Source organism: Heterocephalus glaber, unplaced genomic scaffold (assembly GCF_053883595.1).
Source record: "Heterocephalus glaber isolate CG9 unplaced genomic scaffold, H.glaber_assembly_v1.0 deba00001481, whole genome shotgun sequence".
Taxonomy (NCBI): Eukaryota; Metazoa; Chordata; class Mammalia; order Rodentia; family Bathyergidae; genus Heterocephalus; species Heterocephalus glaber.
This window is the reverse complement of record NW_028258317.1, coordinates 56,608,921-56,631,364: the sequence shown is the minus strand read 5'-3', so window position 1 is coordinate 56,631,364 and position 22,444 is coordinate 56,608,921.

Genomic DNA, 22,444 nt, shown 5'->3' with positions numbered 1-22,444 from the left:
CTTCAGACTAGTTTCCTGATTTCACCTCCCCATAGTAGGGAATACAAGACAACTTTCTTTCATGTACTTAGGAAGGTAGCACTTTTCACATTTATTTACTTTACATTAATTGAATCATATCTGTCTTCTATATTTCAATGTAAATTTAATGAGAAAAGAGATCTTGTCCATTTTTGCTCACATTTATGTCCTCAGAGTGTAGCCGTTTATGGCACATAGAAAATGTTCAATACACTTTTGTTATCTCAGAGGCAAAATGAATTAATAGCCACTCTGATTAATATTGCTCCCTTTGTAGAATGTTCCCAAAAAGGCAGATGGCACCCACATATTGCTAAAATGACCAGACCAAACATGCAGAAAGTGAAAGTTTAATTTATTCTGTATGCACAAAGCTAAATAATCAGCAAGTCATCGGCCTGAACTGCCTGCTTACATTGTAACAGGCACTGTCCAAAGAGCATAAGACCTTCTAGTATCAGATAAGGATTATGCTTCCATACTCCCTTACATAAATTTACATACACGAAGATGAAACTACTTGGAGAGAAAAGAGATAGACTGAATTTAAAGTTGCTGACCAAAGACACAGCTTTCCAGGCATCTACTGGGCTTGATATTTACTTAATCAGTAATGCATAAACGAACAGTATTTTGGAGTCTAAACATGGATCACTTTTTAAGAATGAAATCATTTTAAAAAAGAATCAAATGTGAAATTTTTAGAATCTCACTTGAAATCATTTTTTAATTCTCAGAAAAGTTCAAATTCTTTTCAAATCATCCCTGAAAATTTTTAGTCTAGATTAAAATTTTTACATTAGTTTCGATCTGGCTGTTAGTATCACTTTCTGCCTTTTGTTGGGATTACTGTCGTTCTCTAAACTTCACCTCCTTAAGAGTAAGAATGGGCTAGCCACAGAGTCTCATGCCTTCAATCCCAGCTACTTAAAAGCTGAGATGGGAGAATCCTAAGTTCAAGGCCAGCCTGGGCAGCATAAAATGTGTCTCAAAATAAAATGAAAAAAAGGGAAGGAATGAAATGAGGGAGGAGAGGAGGAAGGAGAAAAGGAAGAGAAGAGAAGAGAGGAGAAGAGTAAATGACTAAGGATGTAGCTCAGTGGTAGAGTGCTAGCCTAGCATGCATGAGGGCCCTGGGTTCAATCCACAATATCACCAAAGTGGAAAAAAAACACTGAGAATGAATGGGTTTTTCTAGTGCAAAATGGAATAAACAGAAACATCTTAGTATTAGACTATAATAGTTTTATGTTCTTTGGAATGTTTTGTTCTCTCACTCAGATATTTTTAAGGCAACTATTTCAATACTATGGCTAACCTGGCCACCTCGCCTCTCTGCCTTTATTTCTTCTGGGAATAATAAAAATACATAAACCATGAGGCTATTCTGAAAATCAAGTAACACATTTTATTTAAAAAATTCCTTTAAATGAGAAGTACTCTGTCAATAGCAGTGTGATTATTGTATATTAAAATATTTTAAATGATCAATTTAATATACAACATCCAATAAAAAACTATGAAAAAACCTACAGGAAGACAACATTCAAAAATATTATGCCAAAATTCTCAAGCTAGTTATGGCCAAAAAAATAGCCCCTAACCTTTACACTATGCTTTATTTTAAGTGTGGCCTTCCTGTTCCAATAAATACTTCTTTAAAACAAATTAATGTACAGCTGGTTGATAATAGAGAAAATGAAATCTGTATAACACACAAGTTGACTTCAACCATATTCAAATGTCCTAAGCACATTTATTTGCTTCAATGAATAACTGGGGTAAGAGACTAAGTAGACTTACAAACCTGAAAATAGGGAATAGGCTGAAGGGTGATGATACAAGGAAATACTCTCCCAGTGATCATGTTAGCAAAATTTAAAATGAAGACCTAAGTGGACTTTCTCTATTGCATAAGTATTGTTAAGTAGAGAATTCCTTCATGTATTTCTGAAATCTAACTCACTTGTGTCTCACCTCAGCTTACCAAATTTTGACTTGTATTCTATTTAACCAGTTCCTTTAACAAATCTTGTGAGTAATTCTGCAATCTCTGTAATAACAGCTATGCGGTTTGGTTACCAAGAACAACAAAGTTGAGTACGAATTTCAGTCTCACTACTTTCCTGCTACATCACCTTGCATGAGTCTCTAAACTCTAGACATGGCTATTTGTTCATCTATAAAGTAAAGCTAATAATATTATCTGCCTTTTTCACTATGGGTAATAAATGGCATAACTATTGTAAAAGACTATGCAGTATAAGTATCACATTTAAATTATTTTTGAAATAGTCAGTATTAACACTGTGGGTAGTCACTATGCTGTTAGTTGATTTCCAGTTTCTGGATCGTTGACCTTTCCTACAGAACATAAATTATTAGTGCATTTTAGTTTGTGAAAATGAATGTTCCATGTCTGGGTGAATGAAATCCAGCAGACTGATTTTTATTCTATTCTGTCCTGCGTTAAATAAAAAGTTTGACCTCAATTATCTCCATATCATCTGCATATTTAAATGAAAATATTGCCTGATCTGCATTGCCATCCTAGGTAATTATCTCAGCTCTTTACTTCACATTCGTGTTTAGATTTAACATCTCAACTTTCCTTGCCAGATTTACGTCTTCAATTGTGATTATGCTCAACCCTTTATTAATGATATTTTTTTAAAAAGCACCAAGAGCAGATATCATTATGTTTAAGGAGATCCCAAAGCATCTCCCAAACTTGATACTTAGATCTAAACCACTCAGCATGTTTGGCAAAATACTCACAACACAGCTATCTGTTTTTGGAATAAGTGCCCCTCTTCATTCTAGTTAATTGAAAACAACTCTAAATTGCCCTCCTGAGCATAAAAAAAACCCAGGGATTAAGATATAGTAGTAGAAAAGTATCAGGGTTTTAAAGACTTATATAAACAACACAGTTGTTTGAGCGGGTGACAAATAAATTCAAGCTCCCCAGGACACACTTGTTTAGGATTTTCCCAATTAGGCATTTTATTTGATCTTCGGGTCTGGGTGAGCCACAATTCTCTAGAATTGAAGAGGAGATTAATGGACCAGAGACAATGGCTAATTCATCTCCAGGGCTTTGTTCATTGCTTGTCTTTGCTAATTTAATACTGTTATTTCCAAACTTAAATAAATCAAAATGAGAATTGGGCTAGGCCAGCATGTCTTAAGGAGCTATGCCAGTACAGGGTGATTCTTCAATACCTGCACCTTTACACTAGGTATCTGGACTTGGAAACAATGCTCCCCTTTTGGAAAGGTGTAAATAGTAAAGGGATAACATTTTTATATAATCTCTCTTTTAACCCTGCTCATTGATGGTATGGAGAATGGAGCATAAATTAGCATATTTACAAAGAGATTGCAGATGGAAATTTTGGAAGGGTTGGAGTGTACGGACCTGATTGCTCACAGTAGCTTAGAGGAGAATGAGTAAAATAGGGGGCAGAGAAAAAAGAAAAAAAACAGGTTTTTCTTAATGATACTTCTAGAAATGAAAATGAGTACAGCAGGCTGGGATCATACAGTGTTTTTTTAAAGATATTTCATATCTGTAAACTAACAAAGTTTTTTATCTTTGCATACCCTCATCTTTGAATTGAGGATATACATTTCTAAGTACATTTTCAGGAGAAAAGTGATGCTTTTTTTATCTTGTTGAAGAAATAATTAAAACAATTTTTTATCCTACCGGAAATCAAAACACTTTGGCCTTTACAAACAACAAATCAATAAATGAATAACAACAAATCAATTAAGTAATACAAAGAAAATGCATAAAGGAAAGAAAGGGCTCATATAAAAGCTTTAACTTCTAGTCCTTTATCGTTTTCAATCAGGGTGTAAATTCTGGGCTAACATATTGTGAGCTGAACAGCTGAACTTGGGGGATCACACTTTTAGATCCATTTGCATTAGTCAAAATATATATGTATCTTTTTCCAAGCTCACCAAACTCCTTGAAAGAATTATTTTCTATAAAGCTCTATGTCTTCAGAACACTATGGGACTATGTGACAATATCCGTTAATTTCAGCTCATACTCCCCTGGGTCATGAACAAATAATAGAATAAGACTGAAGTTTTGTTTGTTTGTTTGTTTTTGTACCGGGGATCAAACCCTGGATCTTGTGCTTGTGAGGCAGGCGGCGGAACCACTGAGCTAAATCCCCAGACAGGACTGAAGTTTTTTAAAAAATGCCTCTTTTTTTCTTGTCCACAGTCTAGTCTTTATACAAGAACTAAAAATAATGCAAAAGCAGTCAATCTTCAAAAAGAAAAATCATAATGATGAAAATTAAAGCTTGTTAGATTTGTGAAGAATCTAACAAATGACTTGGTTTAAAATCACTTTTAAATTTTCTTAAGTTTTTGACTTACAGAGAAGGGAGAAGTAACCCACACAGTGGCATAGAAAGTCCATACCAAATCCAGTTTTCCTTTTATTATTTTGAGCAAAAATTTTCATATAATCTTTATGACCTGCATTTTTTTTCTTATTCTTTTTCTGTTCTTTTATGTAATCACAGGAAGAGCAGCCTGGTAATTAATTGACTCTTGCTTTGCCATGTTCTACCCTGAGTGCTAGCTAAGTCTATGCGAAGTAGCAAACATTTTGAAATCACTTACAAGTTGTAATTTGTGTAATTTAATGATTCTTTTCTTATTCCTGTTTCACTTTTATAATGGTAACTTTCAGTTAAATTCCTGTTTTTAAAGTTTCCATTCTCAGGCAACATTCACACTTCATGAAAATAGCCATGCTTTCCAAGGGCTAATTGAAGCTCTACAGCTTGTAGTACATCTTTTTAGAAAAAAAAATGATAAAATTATTTTATTTTAGTAAGAAGGAATAGAGAATTTCAAAGCTATCAATTTTTCTGTAAAATAACAGTTATTTTTACTTATTAAAAATGCATTCTTCATATATGCACAAGTATTTATTGAATACCTGAAAACTAAGAATGATTATGGTGGGAGATACAAACTGTTGGAAGATATAAATTAGAAGTGAAATTTTCCTTTTCAGATACTCATTACTATAGAATGGTCTTTACAATTAAAATAAAAGCAGAAACACCTATGCATTTTTTTAAAGTACAGAAAAATTCTATGCAATCCCAGAACAAAAACATTGAGTGTATTTGGAGTACTTTCTAAATACTGAGCAATAATTCTTTAATCCTTAAAACAACCCTATTAGTAAATATTATTGTCATGCACTTTTTATTGATGAGGAAACAGACCCAGAATTAATGGTGGGTAATACTTTTATATTAAACACAATAGAACTATGTATTATATGAATTTATATGACAAATTTATATGACAAATTCTCTTCTATACAGTAATAACATATAATAGTTGTGTTATTTATAAATAAAACCAAAGAAAGCTATCATACTCAGTCCACATTTCTGCCCGTAGTACATTTTTAGATAAGCTATAAAAACATCAGGAAGTCAGTTCTTATCTTGGAGTACCTAGGAACCAGAACAGAGCATGATCATGTATTCATCAGTGATTCTGTCCTAAAATAATGAATTCTTGACAATATTTGAACACACATGAAACACTCTAGAAATTGCCCATATACACAGTAAAATTAAAAGTGAAAACTTTTACAATTTTTCCAAAATGCAAACTATGACAAATACCTAATAGCCTACACACCCAAATGCATGGGTAGAGAATCAGTGTCCAGATGATTTTTTTCAAAAGTAAACAGAATAGAATAAAAATTATATTCACAGTAGGAGCATATAAACAACAACAAATTGGAAAAATCTTACAGATTTAAAAAATTGAAAAATACAGTCCATATCACCAAACAAAACAATACCCTAACAAAACACAAAAAGCAAAAGTTCAAATTGACTATCTTATTTTTCTTCATTTATTGACATATTCTTACCCAAAAAATATCTTAATAAAATTCAGGATGAAAATGTTGACAACTCTTTATTATCAGTGGACCAATTTAAATGATATAGTAATTCCTAATTTCTGAAAAATAATTGAATAAATTTTGTCTCTGAAACGTTGTATCTTTTCTAAGGCCACAGTCAGGAAATGGCCTAGGAACAGAGTAATATTTATTAATATTTAAAGGAACACTTGTAAGAACATTGATATTTTGTCATTCTTGACAGAATCAGTAGAAATCAATAATCGACTTTCCATTTTTTTTTTTTTACCGGGGATCGAACTCAGGTCCTTGTGCTTGTGCAGCAGGTGGCAAAACCACTGAGCTAAATCCCCAGCCCTCTACTTTCCATTTTTGACCCTTGTAGTTTCTAAAATTTAGAAAGTTAAGCAGAAGTTATCGTTTATAAAATAATTTGGGATAAAATGCATTTGTTCATTCAATATAAAGCATGTGCTGGTTCCTGGAAACCAAACATGAAAGCAAAAATAGAACATTCAAGTTGGACTAAGGAAAAAAGATGTAATACCCATAGCTAGAAACTGGGAAGTTTCATCCAGTCCCAGGACCAAGGGACAAAACAAAGTAGCATTTAGAAGAGTGAAGAAGGCACTGAGTAGAATGAGTCCCCTTTCCAAAGCCAAGGAATCCATCCTAGTAACCTTGTAATCTGCTGGTACCTCCTATCAGTTGAACCCAAGCAGACACTTTCTGGAACACAGAGCTGAGGAGAAGAGACAGAAACTGAGTTAGAGGAAATAAAGAAAGATACAAACAGAAACATAGGATTGCACCTTCCCTCAATAGCTTATTGAATAATAGGAGAACATTCACAGATACAAGTCAGGAGAGTAAACTTCTATTGGTTCTATAATAGTACTGAACTGTATGGTTATTGCTTTTAGGGTTCTCGCCCTACACACTGCTGGTTTTCTATGAACAACAGATATATGTAAAACAAGATACCTCAGATATGGGAAAGAACTGGTGAAGAGGAAGAAGGAAAACTAATAAAGAGGAATAAAACTAAGAATACAGGAAAATGTAGCATTTTGTTTGTACATGGACAAAATGGATAAGAAAAACAGGATAATAAAGCCTTCTCTCTTAAAATTTAGAGAAAATGTCATTTGATAATTGACATCTCAGTCTAGGGATTAATAACCATATTTAGCTGCAAAGACATCATCTCTTTGATCAATAGAATCATCAATATGCAGAATGTTGAGAGGGAAAAACAAGTAGAAAGTATTTGTATTTCTCCTTTTCCCTTTTTTTCATTTCCTCTTTGTTTCTCACATAGATTTTGGACAATTAGTATATTTTCCCCTTTCTACCAATGGGAATAAAATGGCAAGCAAAGCAGCACACTCCTTGACATCATAAAATTCTTATTCTACTGAGCAGAAGACCTGAAAAATAAATATACATATAAAATGCAATGAGATAAATTCTATAATGGATAATAGGGAACAATCTGAAAGAAAGTAACAGAGAATAGCCAAAATAGGGGTGAGGTGTAGCTATAAATAAAAAACTTCCTTCAGATATCTGTGTGTAAGCTGAGAATTTATTACGTAAAGTTGTAAGAAAGAAGAGATGAAAATAAAATCTATACTTCATAAAAAATTGAAAATCCAAACATGGAGAATATTGATATCAGAAAGACATTTAGGATAACTATACATAAATATATAGAACACTGGGTCATATATACAGAATCATATATATGTATATATACATATAAATCTACATATAAGTTTTCCATAAGAAAATTAAACAATGAAAAAGCATTTGTTAATGTATAGGAATAGAGGTCAGAATGAAAGGGTAAGGTGCATAGGGAAACATATTTTGAGGATGTTTGTAATGTATTCCGGAGATCTATACCCCACAATACTAAAGCAAGCGGAAGATTTTTCTAGTCAGTCAGAAATTGAAGCAATTAGCAGAAGTGTGAAATCCATAATCATTTGTTGAGCTGCTTTTAAAAGTGTTTATCATCACATTTAGTAAATTTCACTATCATAATTGACCATATTCTTCTCTCACACATGGCAAGATAAAGCACACATGCTCCTTATTGATGCCACTAGAAGGCACATACAGTAAACCTCAGGAGTAAAACGTAACTTTAATGCATCTTTAGGAAAATCACTTTACTCATAACTACCCACAAGGATAATTACTAAACAAGGATGAAATGGCATGCAATTAACTGGAATACACAGGGATCACCAAGGGCATAGTACAGAACAGAGGTGACCAAAGGATTCTGAGGTTTTGTTTAGGGAATAGCAAAACTATACAAGAGCATTATTCCTGTTCTTGTGTGACTTCTCAGAGGAGGCTAGAAATGTGACCTTGTGGAGTCAGATAAGTAACTACTTCTCTCCTGCACAGTCCTCTGTTCTCTCCATTCTGGTTACATCCAGATTCCCACTAGTGGTACACACTACTTGATCCACCACTTAATACACTGCTTTTACCTTAAAAGGCTAAGAAAAAAATTAACATGCAGATTGGACTAGTTCTGACATATGACATTTTCAGCTTCTGAAAGTTGTGTTTTAGCCATCAAAGTACCAGGAGGCTGATCTAAAGTCAACAAGACCTTAGAAATTGATACTTTAATTTTATGCTGGACCTGGTTACATGGCTGTGACATAATAACAGTGATCATATGTCTCAGTTTTCTTAAAACAGTTTCCATATTTTTCTATTGCCTTGGTGTTGTTACTAACAGAATTCGCCTTTATCTCTCAAAGTGTGTTTTTTTAGATATTCAGTTGGATAGTAAACCTATAAAGAATGGTAGCAATAGAGTAGTCTACTGAAAAAGTATACTTTTTAAAATAAGTCAGTAACTTCAAATGAATAATATTAAACTAATCAGAGTGTTTGTATTGCCTCTATATATTGGTTGGCAGAAAATATAAATACCACAATGGAGAGGCATTGGATTAAAAAATTGATATGGACTCTTATAAATTATACATAAAGGATAAAATTTCACTCATTTTGTGACAGTAATAAAATTTTCCCCAGCAGGTTGGGAGATGAAACATATCAAGCCAATTTGGATCATTACACAATTATATTGTGCCACCAATTTTTATATAAAAGTTGGCTTATTTTCTGCCCAAGGTAAGAGATACTCTCATAGTATACCAATACATGACAAAGGAAGCATATGACCTCCTTACCCTGATGAGTGTCAGTATGGAACATGCTAACCTTCCTTGCTCCGTGATGCTTGAATGGATTTGCTGGAATAGAGCGGTATGCAAGGCAAATAATCATGGAAGAGCAAAACAATATAGCCCACCTCATCAATTGTCTCTCCATAATCATACTTAGCTTTTGTCTTTTAAATTTTGTAATGCTGCATTAAAATAGGAGTTAAGATATCTTGTTACTCATGTAAGAGTTTGTTGAGAACTAAAACCACTTTTGCAATCCTATGCTTAAAATTGAAATGAAACAGTGTTCAACAAAAATTACTAAATTTCTTACATGCCCATCTATTCTTGTCATGGAAACCATACCTTTTCTTCTCTACCAAAAACCAGTAAGAAGTTTTGAGAAAACTAAAAACTTGTAATAGAAGAGGCTATCTGAAATGCTTTTCTACCAACTTAAAAAAATAGTAGCTAAATACAATATAGCAACCATTCTTCAGATCAATTCAACATTGAGATCTAAGGGGGGAAATGCACATGATTTGTTTAGTTAGAATCCTATAAAACCTGTGTTTGAGTTCATCTAGACAAATGAAGGGATCACATGTAAATAGAGCGAATTTTTGCTTAACAAATTAGCCAAGCAAAGAATAAGACAAAAGCGTAGCTAGAAACTCTCATCGTGGGGGGTAACATTTATTTCTAGATAAATCCCTATGCTCTTTGGATTTGGTTCCAATACCTATTTATGTAGATGGGAAAGAGAAACAACCAAACGTCCCCCTTCACCACTTCAAGGAGTAACTGCTGGGAAGACGCAATTATAGTCAAATTGCTTACACCTTAAACCCCAGGTGCTCTAGATGGATGGACAGCCCCTGACAGTTTGAAGCTGTGTCTCTGAGACTCAAGGGAGTGGCAAGAGGCAAAGTCTATGAGATGCATTTTGTAGCAGAGAAAGCAGAAAGGCCTTCAAAAGTATAGAACAAGAGGCAGAGGGGAATGGGTGTGAGCCCAATTTCAATAACTAAAGCACATAAGAAAAAGCAACATGCATTCATGAAAATACAAAAAGAAAGCAAAGAGGTAGGAGGGGAGGGCTCTTATATAAATGAAAGGAGTGAGTCATTGCATGTACAGATTTATCAGATGGACTTCTGGTTACATACTCAGAAAATGTTTGTTTAGTAACTGTAATGCACAAGACTCCATGAAGAACCAAAAATGACTCAGGCACAAGAGGTGAGATTTTAGAAGGAAAGGGGATAGCTAGCCTATAAAAAGCAGCACAGGAACATAAACATGTTGATTGAATGACAAGTTTACGTACCTAAAGGCAGGAAACAGTTTCGCCCTTTAGATGAATTTTTCATTAATAAATATCTCCCAATATTAATCAGTCTGTATTGGACTGAGATTTTTTTCTCCTCCAAGTTCAACCCTATCTTTGGCTTTTACAATAGGTTTTAGTTATTTGAAAGGTGTCTATGCAAATGTCTGCTGAGGAAATCCCAAACCAGCTATGAGCTGGTGTACCTTGCCCTTTAATTGATTTCCAGATAGAGAGCACTGCCCAGGGAGTCATGCAGCACACATTCCTGTTGAGCCATTCCCCTTTATCTGGATTACCCTTGATGTGTTATCAGGAAACCCATACAGCTCTCTCTCTTCAGGGGATCATTTTTTCCTTTGGGTGGAGATGCTAAGGTTTTACAGATAACTCAGTTGGGGGTTTTCATGGCTATTCCTCTTACAATCACAAACTGAAAAACAAAACCTCTCTTGCAGCTAATATAATCCTGGAACTTCTAATTTGGCATGAGTGTCTGCACAATATACTCTTTTTAAATAAAGCATTTTAAAAATTGTGTTTGTCAACATCCACCTTTTGATGCGGTGCTGATTTACTCCAGAGCAAACGCTATCAGATACCCATGGTTTCTCTGTACTACCTCAGGGGGGCTTACACTCCCACCACCTCAGATCTCAGCACTTCAAAGAGTTTCCCCGGAAGCTGTATTTACAGCCTGAGCTAAGAAACAAGGTCCTGCTTGCTTTCACACACCTTTTCCCCCACATTAAAATCCAAGCTGCACAAAAATAACAACTCTCTCTGCATCAGTTGGTGGTGGGCTTGGGAGTGGCTGCCATGCATTTTAACTTTTTGAAATCACAAACAGCGAGCCAAGTGAAAAATGATTTAAATGGCTTTTGCCAGATCTTATAGCCAATACTTTTCTTTGGATAGGATATAGCGCCACCTTATGGCAGGAAGTTATTTAAAGTGGAACTAGGACAAGGGAAGACAAATGGTGGCCTCCACCACCCACCCCACCCCAGAATCTTCCTTTTCTCTTTCCTTCTATTGCAGAAGCAAAAGTGACAAGAAGCAGTTCTTCCACGTGTCTTCCTTAGGTTTCTATAAAAGTCTCACATTAAGCCTGGTTAATGACTGCAAGTGCACAAGGATTGCTAAGGAGAGGGAAAGAAAAGGGATGGCTTATAGAGATGCAAAATACAAAAAACCCACAAAAACCCCTTTTATCATTTTTGTGTAGTCAGACCCCCAAGAGAGTCCAACAAGTTCTCCTCAAAGAGGAGAAGGGGGCTTCAGTCTGCTCTCCACCACCTCGGAATAGGTTTGCCAGTTTTCCTCATGGAAAAGCTCTTCAGGATGTCAGTGAGAGGCATAAACAGATTTATTAAGGGGAATCAAAGCAGTGTACACTTGGAAAGAAGTGTAGGCACTCCAGGGGCGAAGCATATTATGGTCTGTGGCTGGGATTATTTATGTGTTCTTGGAGGTAGAAATTGATGAAATTTGTGAATCTGTAACAGAGGATGGGAAGAAAAGAACAGGCCCAACTTATAAGCTTACTCTATCTTTTTAACTCTTAGGAGTTTTGGAGTGAGTGGCCTGGAAAAAAAAGAAAAAGACGTAGTAACCTTGGGTAACTTTGTATTGTAAAGCTTTGATTTTCTTAAAAGTACAATTTTAAAATTACAGTTTTCATTGTCTGATTTCTATCTTATTTATATTTCTTCTATCCTACCTCATTTTGATATTCTGATTAATTTATTGCTTTGCTCTACATATTTTTTTTAAATATTTGATCACCAAACGTTCCCACCCACCTGCCTTCTCTATCTTATCTATTCTTCTTCTTTGCTTGGTGCTAGTTTCTACATGCTAACCTCTGAAAACCGTGAATCACCTATTGCTGTACTAATGCATCAAGATTTATTTAGACTTTCAAAACCTTAGCATAAGTATTGGCTGTGCCTATATCCTATTCCTTACAGCTGTATCCTGGTAAGATGACAGCTGGATAATATGAATTTTTTAAAACTTTGTTAGTGAATATACTGGATATGTTAGAAATACATTGAATCTCATGAGGAATTTTTGAAGGGTCTTCACATTTATTCAAAAGCTACTTACGAAATTTGGAAAAAGAGAAAGAGATTTACTTTAGTTGCCATCCTTTTCATGTGCCAGCAATTCTGGCAGGCAGTGGAATATATTTTGTCTGACTCAAACCCACAACCTTCTTCTAAATATTCACACCCCAATTTAACAATACCATTCAAGAGCTTTTCCCAAATTCAGGTAGATAATATGTGTTCCATTGTGATAAATTGGCACCATTTTTAAAAACCATACCAATTGTCAAACCCTTTGAGAAAATAGTTGCATGAAAGTGAACATTTAGAATCTTTCAAATCCTACTGAATGGACTGCTACTTTGCCTATATATTTTTCCAGAAAAATTAATGTTAAAGGAACCTTATCAGATCCTCACATGTCAGATGCTAGCCAGATAATATAACCTTTATTGAGCACATGCTATATTAAGATATTTTGCTGAGTGTCATGAGAATATAAATAGAAAACTATCACTTCTCTCCTCTCTAGCACTAGGTAATTAATTGTTTCATCATACACATTTTGTCAAATAGTGTTCATGTGCCTGGTAATGGAGTGAAGTATGCATGGAAAGGCAGATGTGTAAGCCTCTTCTATCAGACTTACTGGTAACTGTCACAACCACAAGACAAATGATTCAGGTGACAGGAAAGGAAATAGCACCTTTGAGAATATTGCATTGAGAAAAATTTGTTGGACCTGGATTTTTAGAGTGAACATAGGTATCGTAAATCACATTAGCATTAGCTTCATTCCAAAGATAAACTTAAATAAGATTACGTATGTGCAGTCTAGTGATTTTTTTGTGATCATTACTCCAAAATATCTGGATTAGTATAGTGCAAATTTTCATCTTATAAATTATCAAAAGTCTGATAGCATCTCCATAGCTGAGGCAAGTTCCCACCTAGTTATCATTTACTGGTCAGCTTTGAATCTCAACATCTGCCTCTACCTCTGTAGCTCATTGGGACTCTGTCCTGTGCTTTCAGCTCCTCAAGATGTAGAATTTAGCTTTTCCCCTTTTTTCAATTTTTCTTTTTTTACCCCATGGTAGTGTAAGTTATTCCCATGGGGAATTTGTGATTATTTGACATACTTTGAGGATAGAAAACATGTTTGGAGAAATTAGAGAAAACCAAATATACAGATGGTGATAGCTGATAAGATAGAAAGACTACAGCGCAAAACTTCTTTAAATACTAGATATTTTATACTTAAGACCTCTTGATCACTTCCAAAACACACCCTCAAGCCTCCTTCTTAATTGCTCAGACTTTCTTCCCTTATTGGTTCCCCAAACTCCAAGTTCTCCCTTGTCTTTTTGCAGGAAAAATGGGCCAACTGCTGTGAACCCAGCACAGATCATCTTTAAAAATTCATTCTTATCAAAAGTCTCAGGAAAATAAGAGCATGTTTACATAAACCACTATCTTTATAAGGTGGCCATGTTTTTAAATATCAAAATTTCTCTCTTTAATTACCCATACAGTGGTCACAATAGTGTATAACCCTACATTTACCCTTAACAGCTATTAGCAGATTGGTAACAAATTAGCAATGTAGTGTAGTTATGTAAGAATTATTAAGATAACAAGAGTTAATATATATAATCAAATAGATATATGATACACATTATGTCACAGACCTACAATTTGAATTTTATTCATTAGAAGAACTAATTTATCTGATTTAAATACTATATTCTATGACAGCATGATACTGGATATAGCACTTTGAACTTTATAGTAGAAAGTGGAGCTCTAAGAGTGATACATAAACTAAGAATGATTACTTACAAAAATCAGTAGTAGCCCTTCAAAAATCAACATAATCTCAAAAAAATCAACATAATCAATGTCTTTCTGGTGATAAACTGATGTAATTACTAAAATAATTATGTCTATCCATTAGCTAGCTATCAATCTACTGCAGAGGAGGACTAAAGAGATATATAGACTATCTTACTTGAAAAACAAAGTAAACATTAGAAAAACATTATTTCTCCTCTCTCTTTCTTTAGTCCCTTTATATTTTGTCTTACTTTATGTCCTATCTTTTATGTTATGCAAATCTCATTCATGTCTTGATATGCAAGGTCAACACAAATTGTGATATATTCTTTATTATTCCACTTACTGTACATTACTTATTTCATTTTCTTCTATGATAATAATTGCAGCTGGTTGTGAAATTTGGTATTGGTATTGCTATCCCATATTACTCAGATAATCCTATTCACTTTAATTTTTTGGTTGTAACCAGCATATAAATAGTATTTAGTTTCTTTTGTATCTATGTCCAGTGTTAGTCACTTTTCCTCTGCTATAACAAAATTCCCAAGAGAAATCAGCTTAAAGGAGGAGAAGTTTATTTTGGCTCACAGTTTCAGAGGTTTCGGAATGTGATTGTATGGCTCCATTTGCTTCTGGGCCCACATGGGAGAGCATGTGATGTAGCAACTCAGCTTACCTAATGGTGGATGGGGGAAGAGGAAGGTAAAGAAAAGGGCCAAGGCAAGGTATACCCAGCAAAAACACTCCCCCAGGTATCTATGTCCTCTGAGGAGGCCTGTTAAGCCATTCAGATAATGAACTCATCAATGGGTTAATTTTATTGATGAAGTTAGAGGCTTCATGATCCTACCACTTTCCAAAAGCCTGTCAGCTCACAATTAAGCCTTCAATACAATGAGATTGTGGGGAGAGATATTTTGGATCCCAACTAGAACAACTACTAAGTGCATAATTGTTCACAAATTTGAAATATACATTTTTTTTTAAAACATTGCTTTTGAAAACACCTAAGTAGAGAAAAGAGGATTTTTTTTCTCAATACCTCCTGCCATATTTTGAGAAATCATATGAAAGCATAGGACTGACATGAAATAAAATTTTAATGCCTATTTCTTGATTTTGAGCTTACATTTCTATCCCTGATAGTCAGATATCTCTATGACATTCTGTCTATATAACCTCAGAGGCCCATTTTGCACAACACTTGGGCTATTATTCTTAGAAAACATCACTCAAGTTAAAATCATAACCTGCCAGCATCATTTTAGCTAATCTCAAACCATGAAAAAATAAGTAAATACACCAATGAATAAATATGTAAAACTTTTTAGAAAATTATGTAAAGGAAAACTTATTTCAATTAAATAAATTGAATAATTCATTTCCACATCATCATTTTTTCTGAGTTGGAGAAATACTTATTTTGCACAGTGTTTTAGGTGAAAAAACGATTAATGGGGCAGAATAACAACTGGTCTGTCTTAACTTATTCTAAAAGGTTAGGGAAGAGTGACCAAACTGCAACCCAAAGCGCACTTATTTATCCCAAAGTGCCAACACTGCAATTAAACCTGAGTACTGAAGTTTTAGTGTAGAAAAAATAACTAATATATTAATATCTTTTGTCTTAAAAGAAACGCAACATGTATGCCATCGGTTTACCACCACTGGCTTAAGTATAAGAAAATCCTTAGTTAAAAATCTACTTAGGTAATAGATTAATCAACAATCTATTAGGTACTGAATGCCATGAATATTTTGGTAAATATTTGATTATTCACATTACTGGAAAGAATTAAATGCAAATCATTAATATCTGTTTGATTTGGCTTAGGATATATTTTGAGCCACACATGCTAGGGTTTCTCAACCTCAGCACTACTGACAATTAGGTCTGGATAATTCTGTAGCATGTCTTTTTATTGGGACAAGCTTAAAAATGTCTCCAAGTATTGTCTAGTATTCACTGGAAGAGGGTGAAGAAAACCATTTCTGTCAGGGTATAATTGATGAATATAAATATAACTTTGGCTTTATAAATGAAAATTCACATTTCACTTCTAAGAACAAAGCTTTCAAAGTCTTTCTATATCTCACTACTGTAACCCATATACAACTGGATGGCTTACACTTGGACAAGTTAAACAATTAAAAAAATTCCCTTTTCCACAAGTCTTGTGAAGAAATGTAAATATTTACTGAAGTTACATTAAATACACAAATTAAGGTTTAGTTAAAAGATTTATCATTGACAGGTGCAGTTGATGATAGATTTAGAGCCATATCTCTTGCATGGCAGAGTTCTATTCAGGAATTTTAAGTAATCACATTGCTCTCTTAATAAGTAGAAAGTTATCTTCATTCAACTTTAAGGTCTTAAGACAAGCACACGAGGAAAGTATAAGTCCAAAGAGGTTACAAGTCCTTTCTACAAGGCTATGGTGTTTGTTAATGTCTACTAATGGCTCATGTTTTAAAGGCTTGGTCTCCAGCCTATGTCAATGTAGAAAGGAGATGGAATCTTAGAAGGCAGGGCCTCATCGATGGATGTTAGGCCATCGGAGGCATACCCTTGAAGAAGATCCTGAAATTCCTGACCCCTCTGTGTCATCGCCTTTGTTTGCTGGCCACTATGAAATGATCAGCTTAGCTTCACCACATGATCCCTAAGATGATGTTTTGCCTTGTCACAAGTTCAAAAGCAACAGAGGCAAGTGACCATGGACTTATGCCTCCGAAACTATGAGCCAGGATAGCCTTTTCTTCTTATAAGTTATTTATTTCAGGTATTTTGTCTCAGCAAGGGAAAGATGGCTAACATACACAGGGAGGATTAAAATGATTATCCAATGCAAGCTTAATGAAGTAAATGTGTTTAAAATTTCATCCTAAGAGAAGGTCCTATTTGAAATCAAGTCACTTTTTTTCATAAGTCTCTCAGTTGCAATTAAATTTGAAAGTGTTCAATATGAAGTTTTCCACACCTTAGGGTAAAACACCACTCTTAAAAATAAAGGGCCAGGGAGACTGAGCACCTGGCCTGAGACCCCTGGTCTCAAGGATGCCAGCAGCCCCTGTACCCCACCAGAGACCACCTGGCATGCATCATCTGAATCCACACAGCAGAGGTGCCGGGGGAACAAAAAGGCCATAATTACAAGCCCCAGAAGATAGAGCAGAAGCGAACAACAGAGAGGGCCTTTCTGACACTCCTCAATGAAAATTGAAGCCCACTGGGAATGTGAAGAAAAACTCTTCAATAAAAGCACACTGGACCATTGTGATTGGTAAGTTGGTGGGATCGGAACCTCCCATAGAAACCCACACTCACATAGAGGGACGGACAGCTGGAACCTGCAGCAGAACCTTGCAGAGTTTAATCCGGTAGGAGGTCAGGGACCTCAACTTGGACCTTGCAGCCAGAAATCAGTCTGAATCTCAGTAGACTACAGCTGGCTTGCTGGCTTGCTAATCTACTTAGACCAGCACATTGCTGCCCACATTGCATACCAGGACAGCAGAGACAAATCCTGAGGGAGAACTTTTATTGTTTGTTTTGTTTTACTTTTTTTTTCTTTTCTTTTTCTCTCTCTCTATACCTTCTGGCTCTATATTTCTCTTCCTCTTTGTTCCTGTTCCTGTCCCATTCTAATTTCTTCTCTCTCTGTCCTCTCAACTGTCACTTTTATACGAAGGTGAATACAATTTCTAGCTTCACTATTGTTGCCAGTTTGTTCTCTACTTGTCTCTGTTCTTTCTCACTCTATCTTCTCCTCCTGTCTTCAAAAGATCCCCACAATTTGTGTGATCTTCCCATGTCCTCTAGCCTCACCTCTAACCTTTCCCTCTCCCTCTATCTCTCTACCCACCCCTCCCCAACCCCTCCTAAATCCTTATCTGGAAGGGTAAATTTGCCATATTGAAGGGTTTACTTACTACAAATTTATTTTGGGCTGGCCCTAGATTTTGATCTAGCTCCAGTGGTTAAAGGTAACAGATTAACTGCTACCACAAATTTTCATTTTCTAAGCAGTGTTTAATGCTGATTGTGTCTATTGGGCTAAGGTGTTGTGATTGATCTACTCAGTTGTCCTCCCTGTTATACTGAAAATGAGATTGCCTAAGAGTCATTAGAGATTCAAAGACTAAAAAGTCCAGCTATACCTGGAATATATCTCTGAGAAGCAATCACACCATAGGGGCTCTAAACACCAGTAATAAAGATACTCAAAATAAGAAATATTGGAGTATCAGCCCAGGAATTAAAGCAAAAAACAGCACCAATAACAGAATTAAAAATGAGAAGATATCTTTGCAGGACACAAACACAGACTTCCAGCTCACCAAAGACAAATTCTGGGGGAAACGAGGGAGAAAAGAATAACAATCAACCACCTGGATACCCTGAACTGATAGCACAGGAAGTAACAAAACAGATAAATGAAGCTCTAGAAAAATTCAAAACAAATAATCTCCCAGATAAATACAGAGATGGTGAGCAGAGTGAAGGGCATGATTAGAGGCTCTAGAACAGAAACATAAAAAAATAGATGAGCTCAGAACCATGCTGGAAGGTGTGAATGCCGAGCATAAGAAAGAAATGGAAACCATGATCACCCAACATAGGAAAGAAATGGAATTCATGAAACAGATTCAAACAGATATACAGGAGATTAAAAACTCCATTATTCACAGCAGATGGAGCGAATGTGAAGAAAGAATATCAGATATAGAAGACAGGATTCCAGTTAGTGACCATGAAAACAGAGATTTCTTCAAAATAGTAAGGGCCCATGAGAAATCAATACAGTAGCTACTAGATGATGCAAAGAAGAATAACATAAGACTGACAGGAGTCCACAAATACAGGAAAGTACAAATGACATAAAAAAAGACTGTTCACAGAAGTAATAGTAGAAAACTTCCCAGACAGAGGTAGAGAATTGGACATACAAATAAATGAGGTGTATAGAACTCCAAGTAGCCATTATCAAAAAAAGCTACACCTATAATATATATATAATAGTCAAGATCCCAGAAATGCAACAGAAGAACAAAATCCTACAAGTAGTTAGAGAAAAGAAACAGATTACATACAAAGGAAAGTCCATCAGAATCACAGCAGACTTCTCAACACAAGCCATCAAGTTAAGGAGAGCCTGGAGGAAAGTATTTCAAACCTTGAAAGAAAATAGCTTGCAATCTAGACTGTTGTATCCTGCAAAATTATCCTTCAAAATCAATGGGGAAATTAGATACTTCCATGACAAAGAACACCTGAGAAATTTCATGACCAAACCAGCACTACAAATAAGTCTAAGCGTTATCCTAGAAAAAGACAATGAAGGTCACAATTCCATGAGGCCCAACAGAGTGAAGCCACCAGGCAAGGCAAGAGACTAAAGGGAAAGAGGGGAACAATAAAAGAGCCAACAACAACAAAACATCATGGCAAGGATGAGTCAATATTTATCAATTATAAGCATCAATGTTAATGTCCTCAATTGACAAATCAAAAGACATAGACTGGCAGAATGGATTAAGAAACGAAATCCAAAACTATGCTGTATGCAATAAACACACCAAATTCAAAAAGACATTCATAGACTGAAAGTAAAAGGATGGAAAACAGTTCTCCATGCTACAGGAATCTGGAAAAAAGCAGAGGTAGCAATCTTATTTGCTGACAAAATAGATTTCAAACCAAAACTAATTAAGATAGACAAAAATGGTCACTACATCCTTGTGAAGCAAACAATCCAAGAGGAAGAGATGACAATCCTAAATATATATGCATCAAATACAAATGCTCTCAACTATACAAAACAAATATTAATGGACATGAAAAACAAAATAAGCACTAACACAATTGTAGTGGGGGACCTCAATACCCCACTGTCACAAATAGACAGATCATCTAGACAAAAAGTCAACAATGAAATTCTACAACTGAACCAAGCTTTTGAACAAATGGGCTTAATAGATGCCTACGGAGTGTTCCACCCCACAAAATCACTTTATGTTTTCAGCTGCACACAGATCATTCTCCAAAATAAACCACATGATAGCTCATAGGGCATGTTTAAGTAAATGCAAAAGAACTGAATTTACCTCCTGTATATTATCAGACCATAGTGCAATAAAATTGGAGATCAATAACATAAAACACCGCAAAACCTCAACAAACACAAGGAAACTGAATAACACCCTCTTGAACAACCAATGAGTCACAGAAGTAATTAAAGAAGAAATTAAACAGTTTCTACAAGTAAATGAAAATGCCAGTACAACATACAGCAATATATGGGACACAATGAAAGCAGTTCTATGAGGGAAATTCATAGCAGTGAATGCTCATATTAGGAAAACAGAGAGAGCTCCAATGAACAACCTAATGCTCAACCTCAAGCTCCTAGAAAAAGAGAAGCATGAAAAACACAAAGCTTGTACAAGAGAGGAAATTATAAAGATCAGAGCAGAAATCAATGCAATGGAGAATAAGAGAATGATACAAAAAAATCAATGGATCGAAGAGTTGGTTTTTTTAAAAAATAAATAAAATTGATAAACCCTTAGCCTACCTTATCAAAAACAGGAAAGCAAAGGCTCAAATCCATCCAACTAATAATGAAAAAGGTGAAGTCACAACAGATCCAGCAGAAAACCAGGAGATCATCAATACCTACTTGGAGAACCAGTACTCTAATAAAATGGAAAACACAGGAGAAATGGACAGCTTCCTAGATACATATGAATTCACCAAGTTAAATGAAGAAGATATAGAAATTATAAATGCTCCAATTACAATCAGTGAAAATGAAAACATAATTAAAAATTTACCCACAAAGAAAAGCCAAGTCCTGAGAGCTTCACTGCTGAATTCTACAAGACACTTAAAGAAATGTTGCCATTACTCTTTAAACTCTTCAATGAAATTGACAGGAAAGCAGTACTGCCAAATTCATTCCTGGAAGCAAGTGTTACTTTGATTCCAAAACCAGGGAAAGACCCAACCCAAAAAGAGAGCTATAGGCCAATTTCCCTAATGAACATAGATGCAAAAATCCTCAAAAAGATACTGGCAAACAGAATATAGAGGGTCATCAAGAAGATCATACACCCTGACCAAGTCGGATTTATTCCAGGGATGCAAGGATGTTTCAACACACTTGAATCAATAAATGTAACACACTATATTAACAGAGCCAAGGACAAAAACCCTATGATTATCTCAATAGATGCAGAAAAATCATTTGAGAAAATCCAACACACACTTATGATAAAAACCCTACAGAAAATTGGAATAGAAGGTCTTTATCTCAACCTGATTAAGGCTATCTATGAAAAACCAACAGCCAACATCATATTAAATGGTCAAAAACTGAAAACCTTTGTGCTAAAATCAGGAACAAGACAAGAATATCCACTGTCACCACTTCTATTCAATATAGTTCTGGAAATATTAGCCACAGCAATTAGAAAAGAGAAGAAATAAAAGGAGTAAAGAAAGGAAAGGAAGAAGTTAAACTGTCATTATTTGCTGATGATATTATACTTTACATAGAAGACCCAAAAAATTCAGCCAAAAGACTTCTAGACTTAATTGACAGATTCAGTAGAGTAGCTGGATATAAGGTCAACACTCAAAAAACAATAGCCTTCTTGTGCACAAATAACAGACTCCCTGAGAGAGAAATTAGGGAAACAATTCCTTTCACAATATCCTCCAAAAAAAAACAAAATATCTAGGAATCAATCTAACAAAGGAAGCAAAAGACCTCTACACTGAAAACTACAGCACTCTGAAAACAGAAATTGAAGAGGATATAAAAAAAAAAAAAATGGAAAGACATCCCCTTGCTCCTGGATAACAAGAACCAATTATAGTGAAAATGGCCATACTTCCAAAACTACTAAATAGATTTAATGCAAAGTTGATTGAAATTCCAACAATATACTTCACAGAACTAGAGAAAAAAATCCCAAAATTCATTTGGAACCAGAAAAGACCTAGAATACCAAAAGCAATTGTAGGCAATAGAGACATGGCAGGAGGTAGCACAATCCCCAA